This window comes from Sminthopsis crassicaudata, chromosome 4 (assembly GCF_048593235.1).
Source record: "Sminthopsis crassicaudata isolate SCR6 chromosome 4, ASM4859323v1, whole genome shotgun sequence".
NCBI lineage: Eukaryota > Metazoa > Chordata > Mammalia > Dasyuromorphia > Dasyuridae > Sminthopsis > Sminthopsis crassicaudata.
Genome location: NC_133620.1, coordinates 440,641,582 through 440,655,219, shown reverse-complemented (window position 1 = coordinate 440,655,219; position 13,638 = coordinate 440,641,582). Strand labels below are relative to the sequence as shown.

Here is a 13,638-nt window from a genome sequence, read left to right as displayed (position 1 = left end):
CATTTAAAAAAATTTTTTTTTATTTTTTGCTTTGGGGCAACTTTAGCTACCTCTCACCCTCATTTTTAATCGTGGGCTGGGGGATTCAGGTCATCCAAAAGCACTGGTGCCAGCCAACCTGGTTGTGTGGGTGACATTGATAGAGATCTCTGTTTTGTTCATCACTTTGGCCTGGGCTGGATGCCAGAGTAACCGGTTGGGCCCACCTGTCCCAAGCCAGCTGTCCTGGGGAGCAGAGCTGGGCAGCTTCTTCAGGCTGTGTTTGGTCTGTTTCTGCTGCCCTTCTCTAGCTGCCTCCTTTGGGGGTGTGGGGCTCCTCAGCCACTGTGGGCCAGGAGACAAGCAGGCACTGAAGCTGGAAGATAGGTGTACAACTGGTGCGAGAAAGAAATTGTCCATAGATGTGAGGTTTCTTGTAACAAAAGAGACAGGTAAAGAATTCAAGGGCTGTGGGTGGGTGAGAGAGGCAGAGGCAGACAGACAGAGCTGCCATACCAGATAGCTGCTGCCTTGGGCTTAGCCGGCTCGTGCAATCGGCAGGTCGCACTACAACAGGGGAATACTTGAGCTTTATGGCACAGTTAAACTGGCTTCTACTCTGCCTCAGGGAGAGAATTAAGAAATGACTTGCCAAGATCACGCAGTGTCCTGGATGTAGAGAGCTAGTGCTCTCTATTATACTCCTCATCCAACGTTCTCAATAAGTCCAGGGAGGCTGGGCAGAGGGGTGATGTTATTGATGAGCAGGATCAGGATGGCTGCTGGGGAGCACGGGTTCCCCTTCCTTGAAAACAGAGCACTCAGGTTTGTTTGGGACTTTGCAGTTCCTCATGGTTCCAATGCTATGGGCCAGCTCGCAGGGAGGGGGACATAGGTCATTTCAACTGAGACTACAAGGTCCTGTTAAATAAATCAGCTTTTAAATCAACCTTTGTTCAACCAAAGTCCAGCAGGTTCCAAGTCTAGCACCTGTCAGCAGTGAGAGAATTCCAGGATAAACCAAAGAGCTTCAGTCCTGGATACAGGTAAGAATTTCTCTTTCAAGTTTCTCATGATGTGATGTTGCTAATGTGGCCAGGCTCTCTCAGCTTTGGCCAGGGAGAAGGCACAGACAGGACTTCTTCCTCCCTGTTTTTCCTTTTCCCCATGTAGGTAGCTAGCTCTCTGGGGGAATAGATAGCCTAGATAGAAAGCTAGAAACACTTTGGCCTGTTTTCATCTGGGAGGGGAAATGAGGCTTCTTAGAAAAACTATAATTTAGTGTTCTACGGTCCCTTGGTCTGGGGCATGAGTTACCATCCAAGGAATTGACCCTAAGAAGAAACTCCTTGACTTGGCTTTCAAGTTAAAGTAATAGACTGTTGATTTTCTCTCCTGAAAAGTTGCTATTCCTTCAGGTTTCCCTCTCCTAACTACTCTGAAGTAGGAAGGGGTAATAACAGCAAGTCATATATAAGGCCTCCATAGTATTGCTGAGAAAATAGCTTTGGAGGAGATGTAAGTTTATATAGGCAGCTAAGTGGGATAGAGAGATGGACCTGGAATCAGGAAAACTTGAGTTCAAATACAATCTCACACATTTACTATTTGTGTGATCCTGTAAATCACTTAACCTCTGTCTGCCCTAGTTGAATGGAGATAATAATCGCACCTATCCCACAGAGATTTTTGTTGTCAAATGAAATTGCATTTGTAAGGCACTTAGCACAGTGTCTTAATAAATGCTTCTTCTGACCCAAGACATTCAGGTAAGACTAAGATGACACAGGGAACTGAAGTGATTATTGGGTCAAATGCAGGTTTGACTTGAATTCAATATCTAGAAGTATCCTGATAACTTTGTTTTGCTATCAACTCCTTCTCTGGAAAGTGGGGGTGGTGGGAAGTTCTTTCCTTTCTTTGGGAGAGACTTATAAACTTTTTGGATAATTGAGAATAACCAGTCTTTAGCTGATATCACCAAGTTTCCCTACCGTGTATTATTCAATGAGTTACTCCTTCTTTATTCTAAGGGAGGTTTTGGAGACTGAAGATACAAGGGCTTATAAGTCTGTGGGCCCCTTATCAGAAGTTAAAAGACAATGAGGAAATTGGCCAGTGGAGAAACATTGTCTTAAATCCCTGGAAGTCGTGGCTAGGGTCCTGGCATCATGGGAATTTGTCACGGGTCAGACAGCCAGAGTGAATACAAAGTACAGTAGAGACTTGTTTATCCTGTCCTCATCTTTCTGGCCTGCTCATTTATCAAGACCATTTGGCTGTGGAAACATACAGGGTATAACTCTCTGTTTTAAAGTTAAGGATTGCCTGTAGTCTTTTGGATTTCTGGTGACTTTCTGTACCTATCTCCTGTGGAATCAGTAGAAACCATTCTGCTCTCAGACTTTTCTCGTTTTTCTCTTAAAACCCTGGCAGCTTCTGAAGAATTGTGAAAATTTTCTTGGTCATGAAATTTTATAGAGTTCTAGCTGAAGTAAGCCCTGTATGTCCCATGAAACTTTCATTCTCTGCAATTATCCTTTATTGAAAGTGGTAGGACTGCCACAAAGCATCTGCTGTGACTTGTTGGTGATATATCTAGAACTAAAACAACCTCAAAGTCTAAGCCCCATCATTTATTCAAATGAGGGAATGGGGACCAGAAATTTAAGGGAGTAGGTAGTGACTGTTAAAGGCAAAATTTGAAATCAGGAATTCTGACTCCAGAGTGGGTAATCTTTTTGATGTACCACTCTTTCCCCTGGGGAAATGTTTAATGCAAAGGGTTCCATGTTTATTTAGAAGAATAAGGCATTCCTATACAATATCCACATCTGCTAACGCTCTACATATCTAAGGAACCCTCTCAAGCCTTGGGATACCAAGATACCCACCCAAAAGTCTTAGGAACTCTGGACTGTGGTTTTTGGTAATTCAACACAAGTTGATCAAAGAAAATGATCAGAAGCTTCATTGTGTATAATATTACTTCAGCTAAGTCTTGAAACTTGTGAGGAGCATGAGTTTTTATTCTTTTGAAGACCAGGTCTGAGCTTAAAGGAAGAGAGAAAGGCTTTTTTGTTTTGTTTTGTTTGTTTTTTTGTTGAGGCAGTTAGGGTTAAATGACTTGCCCAAGGTTACACATCTAGGAAGTCTTAAGTGTCTGAGGCCATATTTGAACTCAGGTCTTCCTGACTTCACAGCTGGTGCTCTATCCACTTCATCAACTAGCTGCCCCAAGAAAGGAGTTCTAAAAGTTTAATGGGTAATTGGTCTTTTGGGGTCCAGTTGAAAAGTTCTTGTATCTAGAAGATGCATGGTCTCAGCTGACTTGGTTATTGTATATTATTTTTCTGGTCAGTATCTGCTAGAACTATAATAATGATGACTGGTATTTAGGGAGTATATTTGTTCTCAGATTGTGGGGAGAGGATTGATAGTTGTAGTATGATAGGTCCCAAGAGTATAATGAATCCTTATCTATTAGCCTCAACTAGCTGAAATAAGAGATCCTACTGAAGATATCTATCCCAGTGTTCCAAAAGTCTTGTCATCAGTCAGAATTGTCTAGTCACTCTTGGAGATATACTCTGGAGTCAGGTGCTCATCCTAGTGACAAACAACCAAGAGACTTTGAGACTGTTTATTATGTTTGAGTAAGTGAATCATTCATATCTATGAATTTCATACATCCTTCCCACCATAAAATACTGAGCAGAGACTTGTATCTGGTGGAAAGAGCAACAGGTCTGATGGTCAAGGGACTCAGATTCTAGTCTTGTTCCTGACATTGTTCCAAAGAGTTGCTGCTTTTTTTTTAAAATTAAAACTTTTTAATTTTCGAAAGATGTGCATGGATAATTTTTCAACATTGCAAAATCTTTTGTTCCAATTTCCCTCCACCCTTCTTCCCACCTCTTTTCCTTGATAGCAAGCAATCCAATATATATTAAACATGGTAAAAATATATTTTAAATATCTTGTTACACAAGAAAAATCAAAAAGGAAAAAAATGAGAAAGAAAATAAAATGCAAACAAACAACAAAAAAAGTGAGAATGCTATGTTGTGATTCACACTCAATTCCTGTTATAGGAGCCGCCTATTAGTGGCTGCTGGGGATCTAATTCTGACCAGCAGAATACATCCCTTCATGTGAGACGATAATAGTACAAGGAGACTGAGAGGCAGTTGTATCCTCTGTTCTTTCTCCTCTTCCCTCTTGCCTCCAATTTATTTTATTCCCAATTCACAAGCAACATCTGTGAACAGTAAAGGCTAATTTGCAATTCCTTCAAGTAGGTGGTGATTCATAGCTGTTGGGGCTCTCAGAGAACCGACCACCTCTTAATGGTACAATTCTTTTTAACCCTTTACAGGCTTTCTGGATTTTGCACTTAGGTGTGGTCCTTAAGTTTTCCACAGTTCTTTCTCTGGGTGTAGATGGCTCTTTTCATCACAAGATCACTGGAAATGGCCTGAATCATTTCATTGGTGAAGAGAGCCAAGTCCATCAGAATTGATCATCATATAATCTTGCTGTTGCCATGTACAATGATCTCCTGGTTCTGCTCATTTCACTCAGCATCAGTTCATGTAGGTCTCTCCAGACCTTTCTGAAATTATCCTGCTGATCTTTTCTTCTAGAACAATAATATCCCATAACATTCATATACCATAATTTATTCAGCCAATCTCCAATTGATGGGCATCCACTCAGTTTCTAGTTTCTTGCCACTACAAAAAGGGCTGCCCCTAATATTTTTGCACATATGGGTCCCTTTCCCTCCTTTAAGATCTCTTTGGGAGATTTGTAAGTAATCAAGCATAAGCTGAATAATTTTCTCAGGGATGACATAGAAAGAAATCTCATATTGGCTGGGAGATTGGACTACATGACTTCTTTCTATTTTCCTTCTAATTCATAGGATGGGAGGAGTGGATTAGAGAAAACAAAGAGGGTTCCAAATAAAATATTTAATAAGGCCATGCTCAAATACATCTCTTGCTTCTGTATAAATGTATGTTTCCTATGTCCTCCTTATCACTTTCTTTCAGCATCCTTATCTTCCTTCAAGGTTCAGCTGAGGTGCCATCTCTTCTGTAGAAGCTTGCCCTGATTTCCCATCCTTGCCTCCATATACTGGTTGCTAGTTGTTTTTTCTATCTCCTTCATCAAATTAAATAGTATCACTATATATACATAGATATGTACATGTATGTATGTGACCAGAAAATTGTAAGCTACTTGAGACTTTTGTTCCCTTCCCACATTAGGTCCTCAGTATTTGGTATAGTTGTTGTTCAGTTGTTTCACTCTATCTGACTGTTCATGACCCATTTGGGGTTTTCTTGACAAAGATACTGGAATAGTTTGTTGTTTCCTTCTCTAGATCATTTTACAGATTTGGAAACTGAGGCAAATGGGGTTGAGTGACTTGTTCAGGGTCACATAGCTAGTAAGTATCTAAAGTTGTTGTTGACTCTAAATTTGTCCTCCATCCCCTGTACCATCTAGCTGCCCCTTCATATAGTTAACTCACACTTAACTATGCACTTATTATGAGTTTTTTAATTGAATAAATGTCTGGAAGTTTGGTAGGAGGCATTAATTATGGATGAATTTCTTCTTTAGAAGTAGTCCTGAAAATTTCTCCTGATACCATAGGGATCAAATAGGCAGGGATGTAAGTAGTCTCTCCTTTTCCTGAAGGGGAGTGAATGGTGTCTGAGCTCATTTGTCCAATTTCCAGTCAGGATACATTAGTTAGATTCTGTATCAGCATATAAAAGAATATGGCTTTAATTGAAAGAAGACTTGAAAATCCCTTCTACCTTGTTTTGGAGGATTCACCCTCAGGCTGAATTTATGGTGGAAGCCTTAGGGGAGTAGCAAGTATCCAGCCTTCGCTAGGAAATTTAAATCTCTCCACAGGAATTACCATCTATGATTTTCACAGTGGGGGGATAATAGAATCAGAGCCCTTCTAGGGGGTATCAAATTTTGCCACCAGTACACTGAAGAAGTTAGCCCAGAAGAGTTGTGAAGTTTCCTTGCTAATGTCTTAGAAGGACTGGTTGCTGGGGTGGAGATGAGGGCAGTCCTCAGAGGAAGTGACTGACCACTACATCCTAGAGCTTGTGACAGAAGAAGAAAGGAAATCTGGGTATAGTTTGGTAGGACCTGTAAATTTTGGGAAAGCAGATTTCAGAGCATGCAGTGGAAAGATAGATGGAATCCCATAAATCAGAATCAGAGGAAGTCAACCCAGAAGGAGTAGGAAATGTTTCTGAATGAAATTCTGAAATCACAAAGGGATTTGTCTGAAGAGATCGATGTGGATACACAGGGAACTCACCAACCAACTTAGATTTTTGAAAAGACACATATTGAAGATAGAAGCAAGGCCAGAGAATGGCATATGAATGATGGGTGGTACTCTAAAATAATGTTAGAAATGTTAACGCTCAGAATGATCTCTTCTGTCAAAGAAAACTAAGAACCACAAAGGAGTTAGAAAAGATAGGCCCTTTGATTGGGGTGGATGGGACAATGATAAGTAACAGAAAAGAAAGAAGAGTGCTGGATTCTTAAAAGAAAAAGGAAGTTTATAATAGAAATTAAGTAACAAAAATGACTAACAGGGAGTTGATAGCTAAGGTAAATATGGCGATAAGAAGACACTTCCTGGTTTTGGTGCAGTAGATAGAGGAGTGGGCCTGAAGATAGGAAGATTTGAATTCAAATCCAGCCTCAGATACTTACTACCTATGTGACCCTGATTAAGTCACTTTAGTTCATCTCAGTTTTCTCATGTATAAAATGAACTGGAGAAGCTCCAGTTTTGTTTTTTGTCTGGGAAAACCCAAAATGGGTTATGAAGAGTCAGATGTGACTGAAAAACAATTAAATAGGAATATAAAAGCTGCTCTTATTGAATTCAGATGATTTGGCTCTGATAAAACATATCTCCATCTCCTAAAAGAATCACAGATATGATTGCTAAGCCACAGTCAATGATATTTGGAAGGCTGGAAAATGGAAGCAGGATCCAAGATTGGTGGACAAAAGCTGTTCTGACTTTCCAAAAAAAAGGGAGAGAGAACAAAGTCTGAAAATATAGGCTGGTTAGTTTGACTTTGATTCCTTTGAACATTCTAGAGTGGATCATGAAAGAGCTGTTGGCAAACATGTAGCTAGGAAGGGTGATGACAACGAACCAGCAACAGCTTCATTGAGGACAGGCTTTTACTATACTCCAGGATTACTAAACTGATAAATGAGGAGAATGCCATGGCTATAGTTAACCTGGATTTTACCCACGTATTTAAACAGGGAATCTCATACTAATCTTGTGTAGACTGTGGAATGTATGAATTAGATATGCAATGTGAAGAATTGCATTGCATATCTTAATTGGATGATCATTGAGATTAACTGTTAATGATTTATTGTCAATGGAATACCCCAGGGATCTCTGATTGGTTCTATTCTCTTTGATATTTTTATCCATGATCTAGATAAAACCTTAGATTTAAATTTTTTTTTTTTTTTTTTGGCTGAGCAAGTGGGGTTAAGTGACTTGTTCAGGGTCACACAGTTGGAAGTATTAAGTGTCTGAGGCCAAATTTGAACTCAGATCCTCCCGACTTCAGGGCTGATGCTCTATCCACTGCACCACCTAAGCCGCCCCAAGATTGAGTTTCTACATGACACAAAGAATAGCTAACAGTAGATGACAGAATCAGGATCTAGAGGACTTTTAACAGGCTAGAATACTGGGCTGAATCTGATGAAGTAAAATTCAACAGGGATCAAGGGAAAGTCTAGCCCTTGAGTATAATAATAAAAATCTCCTTTACAATTAGAAGATGACAGAGGTAATCTTTCTGAAGAAGATCTGGGATTTCCCTAGGAAATTTAAATTTCTCCACAGGAATTACCAACAATGCTTTACGCAGTGGGGGGATAACAGAATCAGGGCCCTTCTAGGGGCATTAAGTTTTGCCACCTGCCAACTGAAGGTATTAGCCAAGAAGAGTGAGTACACAGGCAGAGACAAGTAATGTGTTGTAGAGTTCCACAAGTAGATGGTTTAGAGTTTATGAAGGAGAGTAATGTGAAATAAAGCTGGAAGGGTGGGAGGGAGCCACATTATGAAGGTTTTTAAAGGCCAGTCTGGGAAGTCTATAGAGATCTTAGAGCCAGACAGTGGTATTCTGGATCCCAAGCATGAGATGAATCAGCAGTGTGGTGTGACAGCCCCAAACCCCAATATGATCTTGGGCTGTAAGTGGGACCCAGGTGATCATCCACCTTTCTTCCTGGTGTGGCTGTGGAAGATCCACCCTGATAGAGAGTGTTCAGAGGAAGGCCATTGGGAGGGGACTTGACTCCATGACATGAACATCAATGGAAAAAAATGGGGATGGTTAGCCCAGAGAAAAGACTCTTTGTTGTTCATTTCAATTATGTATGATCCTTTATGACTCTATTTGAGGTTTTCTTGGTGGAGATACTGAAGTGGTTTGCCATTTCCTTCCCTAGCTCATTTTACAGATGAGGAAACTGAGGCAAACAGAGTTAAATGATTTTCCCAGGGTCACATAGGCAGGAAGTATCTGAGGCCAGATTTGAATGTGCAAAGATTCCAGGCCTGATACTCTATGCATTACTGCCCATGAAAAAGATTCAGTGGTCCCCGAGAGTTGTCTTTGGGGTATCTAAGGACTATGGGATAGGGGATCTGTTCTATCTGGGCCCAGAGGGCAGAGCAAATCTCAATGGATAGAAATTACAAAGAAGCAAATTCAGTTTTGATGTTGAGAAAAATTACTTACAAAACCAAGACTAAATGGACTTGCCTTGGGAAGGGGTGGGCTCCCCTTTTTTGGGCTTCACATGGAGGAGAGATGACCACTAGTGACATGTGTGATAGTAGGGGGATGAGAATGGATGCTGCTTAAGCCCTCTCCAATCCTCCAATTAGGTGAGTCAGTCTGGAGAAAGCATATGATTGCATCCATCCAACCATTACACAACATGCCTTTGTGAAGGTCACAAATAAGTATTACTCTGACATTAAATGTGGAAGTATGCATGTATATACAGGTCTGGGGCCTGTAACTTTATATGGGAAACTCCCTCCATTTATGTGAATTGGCATCTCATCTATAACCTCAGTCTTGGAGTGTTGACTGGAGTGCTAAGAAAATGATATAATTTGCTATATTCAAGCAGCCAATGAATGCAAAGAGGTCCTGAAGCCTGGGCGGGCTCTATATTAGCATGAGGTTTTCATCTATTTTCAAAGAATAAAGAATTCCACACGGTGTCCATGTCATTCACCAGCAGCTAGATGAACCATTTATTGGATGTGTGATAGATGGACTTTATATTTCAGGTAGGAGATTAGGGTAGTTTTTGTGAAATGGAAATGTATTGTTTTATTATTGAATCTTCTCATATTCTACTCTGTGCATGGAAAATTTTTTTTCTTTTCTTGTTTTGTTTTTAAGTTTGAAGTGAATAAAAGAAAATTCTTAAAAAAGGAAAGTAGGCTTCCTGTATGGGACCTCTGGGAACGGAGAAGCTAGGGATTCTAAGAGGCAGAGGTATAATGGACAGCCCGTACAAAGGCAGAGACAAGTAATGTGTTGTAGAGTTCCACAAATGGATGGTTTAGAGTTTATGAAGGAGAGTAATGTGAAATAAAGCTGGAAAGATGGAAGGGAGCCATATTATAAAGGTTTTTAAATGCTAGTCTGGGAAGTTTGAAAAGATCTTAGAGTCACACAGTGACATGTATTTTGAAAATACTAACTTGACAGCTGTGAGAAAGATGGATTGTAGAGCAGAGAGTCTGGAAAGCAAGATAAGTCAATTGGGAATTGTGGGGCAGTGGATGGAGAGATGGCATTGGATGTGGAGACACAGGTTCAAGGCCCATTTCTGACCTCTGCTAAGTGTATGTCCACACTCAGCAAGCTCCTTCACCTTTTAGTGGTCCAGGAGATTTTCTAAGACCCAACGTTGCAGAGCAGAATCCATCTGAATTGGTAGAGGGGGATCATCAGACTGATGAAATCTCTAGGAGGGGAGAGCCAGTTAGGGAAGGACAGCTATGTGCAGAAGAGAGGATTAGGCGCTATTGTAATAGTCCAGGGAAAGGGGATAAGGATGTGATAGTGAGAAAAGAGGGTGGCTGTGAGAGAGATGGAGCAGAGAGAACTGCCAAGTTTTGGCAATCTGATTGATTATGAAGAGTGAGGGAGAGGGAGGAATCAAGGATTGCTCCAAAGTTGTAAACTGGATTATCTGGCCATCAAGTGTCAGAAAGTGGAGAGGCTGAGGTCAAACAGACTAATTAGGGGGTTACAGAAATGGTCTAGACATGAGATATGATCCTAGATTGGGGTGATAGCGGTAGACATAAAAGGAAAGCACAAAGACCTGAAAGACTGGAAAAAAAGGGATGCAATTTGGGAAATCCCCAATCTAGTCAGCAGTACAATGGACCTAATTGTTTTTGGATACCAACATTATTGCTGTCTTTTATTATTGGTGTCTGTCTGTAACTTTTTTTGGGGGGGAGAGGCAGGTGGGGTTAAGGGGACTTGCCCAGCCTCATAAACAGTAAAGGTTTGAGGTTGCATTTGAACTCAGTTCCTTTTGTCTCTATGGCTGGTGCTCTGTCCACTGCACCCCCTACCTGCTCCGTGTCTGTCTCTCTTGGTTCCTCTTTCAACATGGAGTTCATTCAACTTCCTATCCAACTTAGCCTTTGGAAGAAATCAGTCTGGCTGGTGATCGTCAAAAAAGAAATTAGGGCCCGATTGGGGATAACAGGGGAAAGAATTGTTCTTTCTGAAGGTTGAGATATCAGAAATGTGCTTGGTTTCTTCTGGACCAACTGGTTATTTTTCACATGAACTACATCTTAACTTCTACCATCTGAAATGGGAAAAATTGATTTTTAAGCCCAGTTATAGGATTTCATATTCATCTCTATTAAACATAATCTTAGATTCATCCCATTTAAAAAAATAACTCTTCATCCAATGTGTTTGCTATCTGGTAAATATGCCATCTGTGGTTTTGGCGAAGTTGCTGATAAAAACATCAAACAGCATCAGACCAAATACAGATCTTTGAAGCATACCATTAGAGGTCTGTAAGTTGACTCAGAAATATTAATTTTGGGGTCAACTGGTACTGATGAGGTTTAGACTTTGAGGCTCCTCTCATCAGTACAAAGGTTCTTAAATTTTTTCCATCTGTGACCGAGAAATGTTTATGTGACCCTGAGTATATAGGTATATAAAATAGGTATACAAATCAAATATTTGCTGACAATAAGGCATAACTTCACAACTCCCATATTCAGTATTGAGTCCTTACATGGGGTTGCAAAACACAGTTTAAGAAGAAGCTGGGAATTAGTATACTCCAAAATACCATCATTTAACATGTTTTTCTCCACTTTGTCCACTAAGTGAGACCTTGTCAGTTGCCTAACTCTAGGTAAACTATTTCTACAATATTCCTTAATCTTCCAATTTAGGTAACTGTCAAAAAATGACATGAGTTCATCTGGCTTTGACCTGTTCTTTTTGAAGTCATTTTTGCTTTTAGTAATCATTGATTCCTTTTCTAGGTGTTTGCAGCCCCTCCTAGGACTTTATTAGAAATCAATACAAAGATCACTGTTCCAAGATTTGCTAGTGGCACAAATATGATGAAGTGAGTCTTGGGATTTTTAAGAGGCTCAAACGAAGTAATGTTTAAAATGTGCTTTGTTATTAAAAAGCATCATATTTATTACCCATTATTATTTTTGGGAGATACAAAGTGCTATGTGAGATCAAAAAAAGGAAAGAAATATTACCCATAAAGGAGAGTGGCAGGATGGAGAATTTGGTCTGGAAAGACTTTGTGGAATATATAGCTTTAAAGAATGTGTAGGTTTTTCAATAGGTGGGGTTTTCAGAAATAAAGACTGAGAAGGGGACTGCTATTTCCTCTGCTCTGTTATTTCCTTCCCCTTACCCAACATATACATCTCACTATTGTGTTTCTCATTTTCTTTTGGCACCTGGGCCCTCAAGGCATCATCTTTTACTGAAATTAAGTGCAGAATCCCACACTTCCCCTACTGCAATTTTGCATTTCCCCCCATGGCATCGCTTTTCTTGTTGACACAATTCTGCATTAACCTGACAGAACCTTGGGGTGAGTAGAGGTACCTCCTTTATGGACAATGCCATCTCTGCATCAGGGACTAAACTAAACTGAACTAAAAATCCACTAAACGAGTGGATTACTGCACTATGGGTAGAACTGTGATCTGGTCACAGGCATTGCGAAAAACAATTTGGAAGGTTTTAAATGGGGGCAGCTGAGGTGGGGGCACACACTACCTTCTGCTAGGGAGGCTGAGGCTGGCAATTACTCCTGAGCTCAGGAGTTCAGAGTAGAAGGAGGCTAAGCTGATTTAGGATCCATGCTAAATTCTGCATTAATATGGTGAGCCCTTGGGAGGAGTGAACTGGCTTCTGTATGGTTGGCCCATAAAATGAAATGAAATAATACTTGGAAGGCACTTAGTACAGTACCTAGTGCCCAGTAGACATTGAATAAATGCTTTTCCTCCCTTCTCCCTTACCCTGAACGTCTAGCCCAGTCTTAAAACAAACAATTAGGCATATCCTTTAATTTAGCAATACCACTACTAGGTCTGTACTCCAAAGAAAACAAAGAAAAAGAATAAGGATCCAGGCATTCAAAAATATTTATCACACTTCTTTTTATGGTAACAAAGAACTAGAAACTAAGGTGGTGCCAAAAAAAGAATGGCTGAACAAATTATGGTATGTGATGTAGTGAAATATTGTGGTGCTGTAAGAAATGATGAAAAGGGGAGTTTATAGAAACCTGGAAAGACTTTTATGAGCTGATGCAAAGTGAAGTGTGAGTGGAGATAGGAGAACAATCTATACCATAACAACAGCAAAATAAAGAGAAATAACTTTGAAAGATTTAAGATTTGTGATCAATGTAATCACCGGCCATATTTTCAGAAGATTTATGATAAAATATGTTGCTTATCCCGTTACAAGTGATAGATTCATAGATGTATGATATGATTAATAGTAGTTGAGTTTTCTTCCTCCCTTCTTCCTTCCCTTTCCTTCGTTTCCCTTCCCTTCCCTTCCCTTCTTCTTCCTCTTCTTCTTCCCTTCCCTCTTTCCCTTCCTCTTTTCTGTTTTTCCTTTTCCTTTTCTTTTCCTTTCCTGTTTTTCCTTTTCCTTTCCTTTCTTATGTAGTAGAAAGTGTCAGAAGCAGGTCATTAGTATATGGTTTCAAGTCCATCTTCCTGACCACTGTTCTGTTGCCTCTCTCAGCCTTTTCCTGAGTATTTGGGCTTTTTTTTTTTTTTTTTTTTTTTGGCTTTAGTCTTTTTTTTTTTAATTAATTTTATATTTATACATTTTTTTGGATAGTACATATGCATGAGTAATTTTTTTTTATAACATTATCCCTTGTATTCATTTTTCCAGATTTTCCCCTCCCTCCCTCCCTCCACTCCCTCCCCCGATGACAGGCAATCCCATACATTTTGCATGTGTTACAGTATAACCTAGATACAATATATGTGTG

The 13,638-nt window shown here is 40.0% G+C and overlaps 1 protein-coding gene across 1 annotated transcript in view; it reads left to right on the top strand.

Moving 5' to 3' along the window:
* Positions 1-224: 224 nt before the first annotated feature.
* The window catches only part of PDZK1 (PDZ domain containing 1), a 35,649-nt gene continuing 22,235 nt past the window's right edge, over positions 225-13,638 (top strand). Inside the window, exons 1-2 of the mRNA XM_074263277.1 lie at positions 225-431; positions 946-1,025. The gene's annotated coding sequence lies outside the window, so the exon portion shown is untranslated. The remainder of the gene's footprint in view (positions 432-945; positions 1,026-13,638) is intronic.